The 13,438-nt window shown below is 41.6% G+C and overlaps 1 protein-coding gene across 1 annotated transcript in view; it reads right to left on the bottom strand.

The window, feature by feature from the left end:
* LOC129811488 (transcription regulator protein BACH2-like) overlaps positions 1-13,438 on the bottom strand; it is a 48,107-nt gene that overhangs the window by 11,264 nt on the left and 23,405 nt on the right. The window lies entirely within an intron of this gene.

The following is a 13,438-nucleotide window of genomic DNA, read 5'->3' as shown; positions in this document are numbered from 1 at the left end:
TCCATGTGCATGCACTCGCACACAAAATGGACAGGGGACATACCACAGGAATGACAAACCTCAAACATCTTTCTATCACCTCTCCGCCAATAGCTTCAACAGAGAATCCAAGATTCAACACCTCTTCAAGGCAGCCTGACACACATCCTCTGGTACTTCCTAATAGGATACAGATGTAGTCTCTGTACCAGTCTCTCTTGACCCACATTCATAGCTCAGACGCTCATGGAGATTTGTAAGCAGGCTTGTGAGATTACTAGCCTACTGCACAAACAGCATTATCTTGTTGTGTGCTGATACCTAGGAAAGGACAACGATGACATTAGAGATAAGGGCTGTAACGAGCTGTTTGTTTAGAGCACATTGGAAATCATTCAATGTGACAATAAAAGTATTGAAAATAAATATATTAAGTATGTGCAGGAAATCTTAGTCGGTGCAACTCAAAATGGTTCCACATTGACTTAAAGAGGTGCAATGCAAAGCCTTGCACTGTGCTCACCTCAACACTGTCGCACTTAAAGCTCCTGTAGCCTACAGTACAGACAGCTGAGGCTGCAGTCTGCCTGTCTGAGCCCAGGAGTGTGTGTGCACCTGTGGTTGAGTGTGTGTGTGTGTGTGTGTGTGTGTGTGTGTGTGTGTGTGTGTGTGTGTGTGTGTGTGTGTGTGTGTGTGTGTGTGTGTGTGCGTGTGCGTGTGCGTGTGTGTGTGTGGACTCATCAGGCTTGGAGGGCTTTCTTTCTGCTGAGTCATAGTGTTGTAATGTGCAGAGCATGGAGCCAGGGGCCTGCAGTAGAGGAACAGACTCCAGGTGGGAATCATCTCAGAATTATACATCTGCTATTTGCCATCAGGTTTCCTTTATAACTAAAAGAGACCCTAACACAATGCAAATCAAAGGACTATGGGAGAGAAGGCTCACATCATCATAAGAGGAGGAGGATCAGACTGTAGGCCTCTTTGTATCTCAATAAAGAAACGGTGATGCTTGCAAATATTATTCATAAGGCACGTTGGTGTTCCTCTCCTCATAATAGTTTAGTTATTGCAGAAGATACATTTTAGCACTGATGTGTTTTCTCCTGGTCAACATTAAACATCTAGTGTATTTCTCTAGTGCAGTGTTGTTCAGTATGACTACAGTAATACACCTTATTCCCTTCATCAGAATCTTGATTGAAAAGAATCAGAACTTGATTGAACAGATTGACTGCTCTAGTCTCGAGTTTCTCTCTGTGAGCTAAACAGGCCAGCAGCAGAACATAACTAATGTCTCTGTATCAGTTTGAAATGTGGAGGACAAACCACAAATCAGCCACAGGCAAAGAACTTGCAACACACCGATATGTCAACGGAAATTTGCCATCACTGCGACCCAGTGACAATACCTTCACAATACCTTTGTACATTAGACTAACAAACTCCATGCCATACCTTTGTTAATTAGACTAACAAACTCCATGCCATACCTTTGTTAATTAGACTAACAAACTCCATGCCATACCTTTGTTAATTAGACTAACAAACTCCATGACATACCTTTGTAAATTAGACTAACAAACTCCATGCCATACCTTTGTTAATTAGACTAACAAACTCCATGCCATACCTTTGTTAATTAGACTAACAAACTCCATGCCATACCTTTGTAAATTAGACTAACAAACTCCATGCCATACCTTTGTACATTAGACTAACAAACTCCATGCCATACCTTTGTTAATTAGACTAACAAACTCCCATGCCATACCTTTTGTCACGCCCTGACCTTAGATATCTCTGTTTTTCTATATATTTTGGTTAGGTCAGGGTGTGACTAGGGTGGGTACGCTAGTTTTGTATGTCTAGGGTTTTTGTATGTCTAGGGTGTTGTATGTCTAGGGGTTTTGTATGTCTATGTTGGCCTGATATGGTTCCCAATCAGAGACAGCTGTTTATCGTTGTCTCTGATTGGGGATAATATTTAGGTAGCCATTTTCCTCGTTTAATGTTGTAGGATCTTGTCTACATTGAGTTGCCTGAGTGCACACCTGTAGCTTTGCGGTTCGTTTGGTTGTTTGTTGTTTTGTTAGGTGAGTTTCAGTTGATTAAAATTATGTGGAACTCTACTCATGCTGTGCCTTGGTCTCATCTTTACGACGAACGTGACACCTTTGTAAATTAGACTAACAAACTCCATGCCATACCTTTGTTAATTAGACTAACAAACTCCATGCCATAACTTTGTTAATTAGACTAACAAACTCCATGCCATACCTTTGTTAATTAGACTAACAAACTCCATGCCATACCTTTGTAAATTAGACTAACAAACTCCATGCCATACCTTTGTTAATTAGACTAGCTATCATTGTTATTCATGACACTTGCTCTTGGCTGTCAAAGTCCTTAACTCACCACAAACACCGGATACATTTGTTAAAATAGTCTGTTTCTGTAAACAAGCTGTTGCAGATTGTTTCATCATGTTGCCTGCTGTGTGTGGGTGATATATTTCAACATCATGTTTGTCTGCCAGACAGACAGCTTATAGACAGACAGGCAGCTATAATCTCACAAGCTGTAAACTGTATAATCATTACTCCAGGCTTCTGGGAGTCCAACTGTTAATACTTGATGAGAGCCAGGGGACTAGAGTGTATCCTCCTTCTAACCCCTTCCTCCTCACCCCCTCCTTCTTACCCCCTTCTCCTCACCCACTTCTTCTTATAGGGTGTGAACTGAGGATGGGTATTCACAGTATAAATTAGGACTTTGCCTTGGTTTGTCTGTAGGCGACTATACTGCAATAGGATACAGTGTACCAAGACGTTGTATAGGCAAAAGCAGACATAAACTCAGTGATATACACCAGTCGTCATTTTAGAGCACAGTAGGCTGATATAGAGGACGAGAGAATCAGTCTCTCAGATGATGAGAGAGATAATCAACTGATGATACTGACACTATTATATGAGCAACGACTATCAGCCAAGTGAGGAACTGTGTGTGTGTGTGTGGGGGGGGGCGGGGGGGGGGGGGGGGGGGGGGGTGACATTACAAAGGCAATAAACAAACACATTAACAAAGCCCCCCCCACCAATTCCCCTTTGTAGATGACTTATGAATCTGTATTAGTGGCAACAATTAAATATTGAACAGCTCTTCTGGGCCACTCTGTGTCTGCCTGCGGTGCAAATGAACAAGATCAGCACTAGATAGCACAGCTGTGATAAAACCTCAGAAGCTCAACTCAAAGGAAAGCAGCGGTGTAAAGTACTTAAGTAAAAATACTTTAAAGAACTACTTAAGTAGTTTTTTGGGGTATCTGTACTTATTTATATTTTTTGACTACTTTTACTTTTACGTCACTACATTCCTGAATAAAATATTGTACTTTTTACTCCATACATTTTCCTTGACACCCAAAAGTACTCAGTACAATTTGAATGCTTAGCAGGACAGGAAAATAGTCAAATTCACACGCTTATCAACCGAACATCCCTGGTCATTCCTACTGCCTCTGATCTGGTGGACTAACTAAACACACATGCTTTGTTTGTAAATGATGTCTGAGTGTTGGAGTGTGCCCCTGGCTTTCTGTAAATAAAAAAAACAAGAAAATGGTGCCATCTGATTTGCTTAATATAAGGAATTTGAAATGATTTAACTTTTACTCTTGATACTTACTTTTACTTGAGTCATTTTCTATTAAGGTATCTTTACTTTTACTCAAGTATGACAGTTGGGTACTTTTTCCACCACTGAAGGAAAGTCACGTAGACCCACATCAACTCCCATAGTAACAATTCCAAAAGAAATCGATACAAAAAAAGAATAATCACAATATAAAAAAATTATCCAGTCGAGTCACTGAAAATAAATGCTCTATTATACATTTTTCAACCTGGAATTTCCACAGGGAATGCACGGAAACGTAGAGTAATTTAGTGAGCAATATTATAACGATATTATAACATGATAGTTAAAAGTGAGGCTAGCCTATATTCAACCTATCTGCATCCATAAACAGCCACACATCTAAGGCTGCCCCCTGAGTGAGAGGGAGAGAGAAAACACACCCCTCGTGGCCATCGGCAGATCTGATAGAGATTATCAGCAAACAAACGTAAATTATTTATCACAGAGCACAGAGAGCGGGGCCACAGTCTTCCTCTGGGCTGGCAGAGAAATATTAATTAACAAACAGTAATAATTCAGGGCTCCCCACTCGAGGGCCGATAGTGGTGGTACACTATACACCACTGACAACTGTTATGCCCTACTTCCCTCTCTCCTGTCTTCTCTCTGCCCTGAATATGTCTTATTTTCAACTCACCAAAATGTGTGTGTCTGCATGTGTTTGTGTGTGTGTGCGCTCATTGGGGGTGTGTGAGAGAGAGAATAAGAAAAGGAGGGTTTGAGAGTGGCTTTTATATGATACCCAGCTCGACGGCTACATCTGAAATCAATAACACAATGTTTGACTTATTTTCTTCCAAGACATAATCAGTAAACAATAGGGCCATTAGGTTGCATGAGACATTAAAAGAGTGACATTAAAAACGCAAAAGGATCTGGGCAACAGAGTACATTACCAGGGCCCTTGCTCAGAGCTGCTGGGCCGGAAATGCACCAGTCACATCATCTGTGTTTAACAATACCTCTTTGTTCCAGAATCAGGGTTAGGATGTCTCACTTTCAGAAGGTCAGTGTAAACCATGATATATGTCTTCTGAGGTCATTCCTAACACTGTTTGTGCAACTCTCAATCTTCTTTATTGCTATAAGTCACCCTGGCATTGTCAAGTATCTTGCCCTGCAGACAAGATAATGGCATATTTAAGGGTTACTCGAGAGGCAACTGAAGGGCGAGACGACCTGTGCATGGCCAGCCTGTTCAATTTAAGGGACTGATTCATTTAAAATGGACTAAGTAAGAGCATATGTCATGTGAAATGTATACATCATGAAGAATAGAGATCATCCTTTATGAGTAGTTCATGATTTAACTACAGAGTGGAGAGAAAAAGCCAGCGAGAGATAAGGAAAAAGTGTGCTTGTGTGTGTGTGTGTGTGTGAGTGAGTGGGTGAGTGAGTGAGTGAGTGAGTGAGTGAGTGAGTGAGAGTGCACAGTAGTAGTAGTGGTGTAAGTTACAATCTACTCCCATCTAGACGCTGACATGATACAGTGGCTCCCATCCCTGGCCACTCACTATCAATACTCAATTTCACCTTGTTCGCTACTTCAGCATCCACCACAACCATGACTCATGCAATGCATACCTCAGACAACTTTACAGAGAAGTATCATGTCTCTCTCTAGTCCACGGCAAGGTCAGTGACTCCAGTTAAATGTGCCGTAGTAAACCCTCTCCCTCAGAGGGCATGGGCTGGTATTTCTCATGGCTAACAGCAGGAAGGCATCCATGCTAGCCAGCCAATCAGTGGGGAGCGCTGTCACGGTGTAGTAGGCTGTAAAGAACTTTTGCCGTATGGTGATGACTAAACTAAAGTGAACTAAGCGGAGGGTGCAGGAGGAGTGAATCATGACCTACCACAGCTAAGTGTTATGTTGGTCAGAGCCCAGCCAACCCAGGGTGATTCACAACCACAGCCCAGTTTAAAATGGTAACAGACAGCTCAGCAAGCCGACCGGCCATGTGATAGAAACACACACTGCTGCGCTGGCAAGGAATAACCCCAGCAGTCAGTGAGTGTAGAGAACTATTCATTCATGGTCAAACATGGACCGGCTACTGAATGGGTGTGTGTTTGTGTGTGTCTGCATGGCTGCTTCATGACTGACAAAAGCCAAGTCAGTACAAACAGATATTTTTTCTGAATGCATCAGTTTTGCCTCGCAAAATGCAAGAACCTTACAAATTGAAGATTTATACATTGAGAACGATTCCACAAATACAGTCCACACCTACGTATTGGATGAAAGCAAATGGAAAAATAAATCATCTCAGATTCAATGGTGCATAAAACCTCAAAGTTTTCACTCTCGGCCCCCTGGGAAGTGTGTGTGGTCCCTGGCTGGCGCTGGCAGCACACCAGGAGATCTGTGGCTGATCATGTTTCACCCCAGAGCTGGGTGACGACCTCACAACAGCCGGTGTGTGTATATGTACCAGAGAGAGTGAGAGGGAGAGAGGGAGAGAGAGAGAGAGAGAGAGAGAGAGACTTTACTTGCTTTGGCAATGTTAACATATGTTTCCCATGCCAATGAAACCCCTTGAATTGAACTGAATTGAGAGTGAGAGAGAGAGAGAGAGAGAGAGGAGTGAGGAGAGAGTGAGTGGAATGTGACTTCAAAACATGAAAACATCAAATATCTGTAAATTGCAACAACAAAAAATGAAATGCCATCAGGGGTCCACTCATATTTGCCCTGTGGTTAACAAGTTAAAAACAGTACAGGTCAGGAACAACAACGACATGCCTCCACAGTTTATCGCGCCTCCATTAGTATAGCATCCGTTGTCAGATCAAGTGGAAATAGTCTGGGGGAGGAAAGGAGGTTTGGGCTGTGACAGAAAGCACAACCTTAATGTCACTGTGAGGGAGGACCTGGTGTAATATCACAGCAGGGAAAGTCAAGAGGACATTAAGGGCCAAAAACGTGAAGGAAGTGAGAGAAAGTCTGTGAGACAAAACCACAGGGTGACTTTCTGTTAAATACATTCTGGTTTTGGGGTACTTTCAGAGGGAGAAGAAATACAGGGAACTGGGTCTTTAGCAGCTCTGAGCGTCAGGTCAACAGCCACCGTTTCCACTTCCTCTAAAACATACATGGAAAACAGAACATCACTCAAATAATCATCTTGAATCAATATCATAATCCATAGGGACAATTAATTGGGGCGGCAGGTAGCATAGTGGTTAGAGCGTTGAACTAGTAACAGAAAGGTTGCAAGTTCAAATCCCCAAGCTGACAAGGTAAACATCTGTCCTTCTGCCCCTGAACAAGGCGGTTAACCCACTGTTCCTAGGCTGTCATTGAAAATAAGAATTTGTTCTTAACTGACTTGCCTAGTTAAATAAAGGCTAAATGTATCTGGATATTTTATAATTTTACTCATGTGGAAATGATCAGAACTAATATTGATGTATGGGGACAAAATAAATGTAAAAATAGTAATTGTAAAAATAGTTTGAGTGAATACCATGAAGGTGTAAAACCTCTCCAAATCGCTTTCATGTAGGATATTTCATTCACTGGTTAACACTATCATTCTCTGCAGCTGAAAGCGAAAGTACACGTGTGGGTCGTTCCACACCCACAGTGTTTCCATAAAGGGAAATATACCTGTTTAATGTGTTAAAGAAGGATAATGCAGTACACAATGATGTGATCTGTTATAGTTATCAGGATCTGTAAATGTATTCTGTAAGGGCCAAATCCTAACTCAGATATTTGTGGCAAATCATGCATTGACGTCAACAGCACATTTAGGTTACACGTGCGTTTAGGTTACATGTGCGTTTAGGTTACACATGTGTTTAGGTTACACGTGCGTTTAGGTTTACACGTGCGTTTAGGTTACACGTGCATTTAGGTTACACGTGCATTTAGGTTACACGTGCGTTTAGGTTACACGTGCGTTTAGGTTACACGTGCGTTTAGGTTACACATGTGTTTAGGTTACACGTGCGTTTAGGTTACACGTGCGTTTAGGTTTCACGTGCGTTTAGGTTTACACGTGCGTTTAGGTTACACGTGCATTTAGGTTACACGTGCGTTTAGGTTACACGTGCGTTTAGGTTACAAGTGCATTTAGGTTTACATGTGCGTTTAGGTTACACGTGCGTTTAGGTTACACGTGCGTTTAGTTTACACGTGCGTTTAGGTTACACGTGCGTTTAGGTTACACGTGCGTTTAGGTTACACGTGCGTTTAGGTTACACGTGCATTTAGGTTTACACGTGCGTTTAGGTTTACACGTGCGCTTAGGTTTACACGTGCGCTTAGGTTTACACGTGCGCTTAGGTTTCACGTGCGTTTAGGTTTACACGTGCGTTTAGGTTACACGTGCGTTTAGGTTACACGTGCGTTTAGGTTACACGTGCGTTTAGATTTACATGTGCGTTTAGGTTTACATGTGCGTTTAGGTTACACGTGCGTTTAGGTTACACGTGCGTTTAGGTTTACACGTGCGTTTAGGTTACACGTGCGTTTAGGTTACACGTGCGTTTAGGTTACACGTGCGTTTAGGTTACACGTGCGTTTAGGTTACACGTGCGTTTAGGTTTACACGTGCGTTTAGGTTACACGTGCGTTTAGGTTACACGTGCGTTTAGGTTACATGTGCGTTTAGGTTTACACGTGCGTTTAGGTTACACGTGCGTTTAGGTTGCATGTGCATTTAAGTTACATGTGTGTTTAGGTTACATGTGCGTTTAGGTTACACGTGCGTTTAGGTTACAAGTGCATTTAGGTGTACACGTGCGTTTAGGTTACACGTGCGTTTAGGTTACACGTGCGTTTAGGTTACACGTGCGTTTCAGCCCTAAAAAGAGAAGATATAGACTTTTCATCTATGAAATCAGAGCGTAGTCAATTGGTGTATTTCATCCAGGGACTGAGTCACTGTGAACTGGTTACTGGATCCGAGGATATTGCTAAGAAGAGATATTCTTAAGAAGAGACATCTCACCCCCCCCTCTCTGTCTACTCCTCCCTTCTCACATGAAGACAGTGATTATGACAACTACTGACCCTAATAAAAGCTGTAGGCCTTGATGATCAAGTCCCAACCAACAAGGTGAGTGTATACATTACACATGTCCTAACCCAAACAGGGGAGTTTCCATCTGTAGGGACTTACTCTTCAATGGCTATCAGTGCATTTCCTGGCTGAAGTCGTCCATTCTCCTCTTCTTTCAGCTCTGCGTCTGACATCATTTATGGCCTGGGGCTTTTGGTTCTGTCTCCATGTCGTGCACACTAGGGTTTCAGGTAAACTCAGGTGTTCCTCGAATATGATTGGATGTCTCACATCTGTGGATTAACGCGATGGGAGAATTCTAGAGCATCTAGTGCCAACACAAAAGTTATCGGCTAGGAACCCACCCAAAATGAGTTATGGGTGATATTCAAACAAGTAAGAAAGACAGGTTACGGATCACACGGTATCAATGTACTTCCCCAACAATCCTCAACATCCTCCCGACTAACTGTACCTTTTCGATCTCTCTCCTTCTAGCCTAGGGGTGTCAAAACGTATTTTTACCAGCGGGCCGCATTCGGTCTTTACCATGGTCTGGGGGGGGCCATACTTAAAATGCATAATATTTCCTCGCCGGGAGAAATTTGCATGTTTTTACTCAAACCTCCCGCAGATCGGATTGATGTTTGACACCCCTGCTCTAGCATATGCATCAAAATATGGTATTTTCTCTATAATCGCTGTCCCTACCAAAGTCATTAGATTACGCCCAAAGAAGCGCCTCTTAGGGCCTTCACAGCTCCATCAATGTTAATGGAACATGATGAGGAACATTAACACGAGCCCCAAAGACCAACTAACTGCCTTGTGTCATCGCAAAATGATCAGATTATGCACCACACATCGCAATTAACATGACACAGCAGCCATTTCTGCATCATTATCTGTAATATATTCACAGCTGGCCAAAAGATTCCAGGCTATTTCATAGAGAGACATGAATAATGTCAATCTCTAAAGGACCTCTCAAATGTGAGTATATGTCATATATTGGATGTGTATGACAGTGCTGTGGGGGCTTGTGAGACCTCTTACCAAGAAACTAGAAAAGAGACAATGTTTGGCGGCAGGTAACCTAGCGGTTAGAGGTTGGGCCAGTGAACAAAAGGTCGCTGTTCGAATACCTGAGCCGACAACAGTCTGACGATGTGCACTTGAGCAAGGCATTTAACCCTCATTTGCTCCAGGGGCGCCGTACTACGACGTCTGACCCTGTAAAATAACCCATTTCACTGCACCTATCCAGTGCATGAGACAATTTGTTTTTAAATTGTGAGCATTCCAAGTAAAAGGTTAAAAAAAATACTTGTAGGAGGATGTTGTAGGAGGATATAGCATGTTGTAGGAGGATATAGCATGTTGTAGGAGGATATAGCATGTTGTAGGAGGATATAGCATGTTGTAGGAGGATATAGCATGTTGTAGGAGGATATAGCATGTTGTAGGAGGATATAGCATGTTGTAGGAGGATATAGCATGTTGTATGAGGATATAGCATGTTGTAGGAGGATATAGCATGTTGTAGGAGGATATAGCATGTTGTAGGAGGATATAGCATGTTGTAGGAGGATATAGCATGTTGTAGGAGGATATAGCATGTTGTATGACGATATAGCATGTTGTAGGAGGATATAGCATGTTGTAGGAGGATATAGCATGTTGTAGGAGGATATAGCATGTTGTATGAGGATATAGCATGTTGTAGGAGGATATAGCATGTTGTAGGAGGATATAGCATGTTGTAGGAGGATATAGCATTTTTAACCTAAGCTTGTTTTCATATTGGAGGGTGAAAGCATGGTGGTGTATGACTGCATGCGAGTATGACCAAGTGGTTGTTAATTTACCTCCTACTGTACTATATAATCTGTCCCAGGGCTGTCGAGGCTCACAAACACTAATCCCCTCACATCAAAGACCAAACCATGTCTTGTTACAGTCACAAACATGAAAATGAATGTGGGAGCATAATAATGTGAGAAGACAGGTGTAACCTCCACCACATAGGGCACAGTCTCACATCCTTCAGTATTGGCACATTATTCTCCACGGTTATATCAAACATTGCTATGTTCCGTAGTCTTATTTCAAACCGAGGGGAGAGAGAGAGGGAGAGCGAGAGCGAGAGAGACCGAGAGAGAGAGAGAGACAGAGAGAGAGATCTTTCATCACTCCACCTCCGCTCGGCACGAACCAGGGGGGAGGATTTCACCACTGTGACTGCAACTAGGAGAAACAGTGAAAAGAGTGACATCACATCATGGATTCAGAAAAACTAGCTGAATGAAAAATCTAAATCATTTAGCAAAGTATTTTTAAGTTTAGTTTAGTTTATTAGGATCCTCTTTAGTTACTGCACATGCAGAATCTACTCTTCCTGGGTCCACATAAAACATACAAATACATGACAAAGTACAGAAGAGTTATAGACAAGAACATCATAAGATATTACATTACATTACATTCAATAAAATTAAAATTAAAGTTATATTAGAAAGACACCAAGAGACAATTAAAATACTATTTACACACTATTCATATAATCATTTTCAGATTCTTATATATAGTCATGTTAAATTAGGCACTGTGAGAAAATGTGTTTTTCTATCTGTTTTTTAAAGCTAAACTTGCTTTTTGCCTGAGTAACCTCTGGTGGCAGAGCATTCCATGATGGCATAGCTCTATACATAACTGCACAACGCATGAAATCTGTTTTTGGTTTGGGTACAGTGAAGAAACCCATAGTGGCGTGTCTGCTGGAGTATGTATGTCTGTTTGAAGTGTATGCAAATAGATTATACAAGAGGTTAGGCATTTTCAACACACAAATGTTTTTTAAAAAGACTAGAAGGGAAGAATTCAATTTCTTCTCAACCCTTAACCATGCATGTTGTTGATGTTAGTTCTGTGTGTGTAGTTAAGGGCAAGACGTGCTGCTTTGTTTTGAGCCAGCTGCAACTTTGCTAGGTCTTTCTTTGCTGCACCTGACCATATTACCGAACAGTAATCAAGATGGGACAAGATCAGAACCATCTTTTTTGTAACAGACATTATAAGGGCACAAGGCGAGACCCAGATGCAGACACGGGAGGCAGATGGTTTGAGTCTTTGATATTTATTAATCAATCCAAAAGGGGTAGGCAAGAGAATGGTCGTGGACAGGCAAAAGGTCAAAACCAGTTCAGAGTCCAGGAGGTACAGAGTGGCAGGCAGGCTCGAGGTCAGGGCAGGCAGAATGGTCAGGCAGGCGGGTACGGAGCCCAGAAACAGGCAAGGGTCAAAACCGGGAGGACTAGCAAAAAGAGAATAGAAGCAGGAGTACGGCAAAACACCCTGGTTGACTTGAATAACATACAAGACGAACTGGCACAGAGAGACAGGAAACACAGGGATAAATACACCAGCGAAAATAAGCGACACCTGGAGGGGGTGGAGACAATCACAAGGACAGGTGAACAGATCAGGGTGTGACAGACATACCTCTGCCCATCTTCACAACTTTGTCAGTATGACTTGACCATGATAACTGACCACCCAATGGTAATCCTAGGAGTTCAGCTTCTTCCAACTTGTTCAATGGTCACACACTTTATGCACAACTCCAGTTGAGGTTTAGGTCTAAGAGAATGCTTTGAACCAGATACAATGCTTTTGGTTTTAGATGTATTTAAGGCCAATGTATTGTTAATTACCCATTCTGACACTGACTAACTACTTGGTAAGATTCTCATTGAACTCCCTGGCTTCAGGTGCTGATGTGCAATCATCAGCATACATATTCCTTTTAGCTTCTTGTATGACAAGTGGCAAATAATTTGTAAGAATAGAGAAGAGTAACGGCCCAAGACAACTGCCCTGAGGGATACCACACTGTACATATCTGATGTTAGAGAAGCTTCCATTGAAGAACACTCTCTGGGTTCTATTTGATAAGTTACTCTCCAACCATGTGATGTCAGGTGATATAAAGCCATAGCAAGTGAGTTTTTACAATAACAAATTATAATCAATAACATAAAAAGCTGCAATGAAATCTAACAATACATCTTAAACTATCATCTTTTTATCCATTTAATTTTTGCCAATCATCAGTCATCTGAGTCAGTGCAGTACAACTTGAGTGCTGTTCCATATATGCATGCTGAAGATCAGTGGTTAATTTGTTCTTTGAAAAATAGCATTATATTTGTTCAAACACAATTTTCTCCATCAGTTTACTAAGAACAGGCAGCAAACTGATTGGTCGGTTGTTAGAGCCAGCAAAGGGTGCTTTACTATTTTTAGGCAGTGGAATTACTTTAGCTTCCTTCCACATCTCTTGACACACACTCCTTTTCGCTTTCGTTAAAAACATGGCAAATAGGGGTGGCAATACAGTCTGCTACCATTCTCAATAGTTTCCCATATAGGTTGACTATACCTGGTGTATTATCATTACTGATGGATAAAAATGTTTTTTTCCATCTCTTCCACACAAACTTGACCAAATTCAAAACAGCAATTCTTCTCTTTCATTATTAGATCTTCAATACACAAATATGATGGTTCACTCTTCAATGTTGTCATTTCACTTCTCAGTTTGTCCACTTTACCAGTGAAATAGTCATTGAAATGATTGGCTATATCAAAAGGTTTTGTTATAAATGACCCATCAACTTCAATGAACGATGAAGAGGAATTGGGTTTTCTGACCAAAATATCATTTGAGGTGCTAAAAAGTATTT

This window comes from Salvelinus fontinalis, chromosome 15, assembly GCF_029448725.1.
Source record: "Salvelinus fontinalis isolate EN_2023a chromosome 15, ASM2944872v1, whole genome shotgun sequence".
In the NCBI taxonomy this organism is placed as follows: Eukaryota; Metazoa; Chordata; class Actinopteri; order Salmoniformes; family Salmonidae; genus Salvelinus; species Salvelinus fontinalis.
Note: the sequence above shows the minus strand (reverse complement) of the source record. Positions and strands in the feature narration are given on the sequence as shown.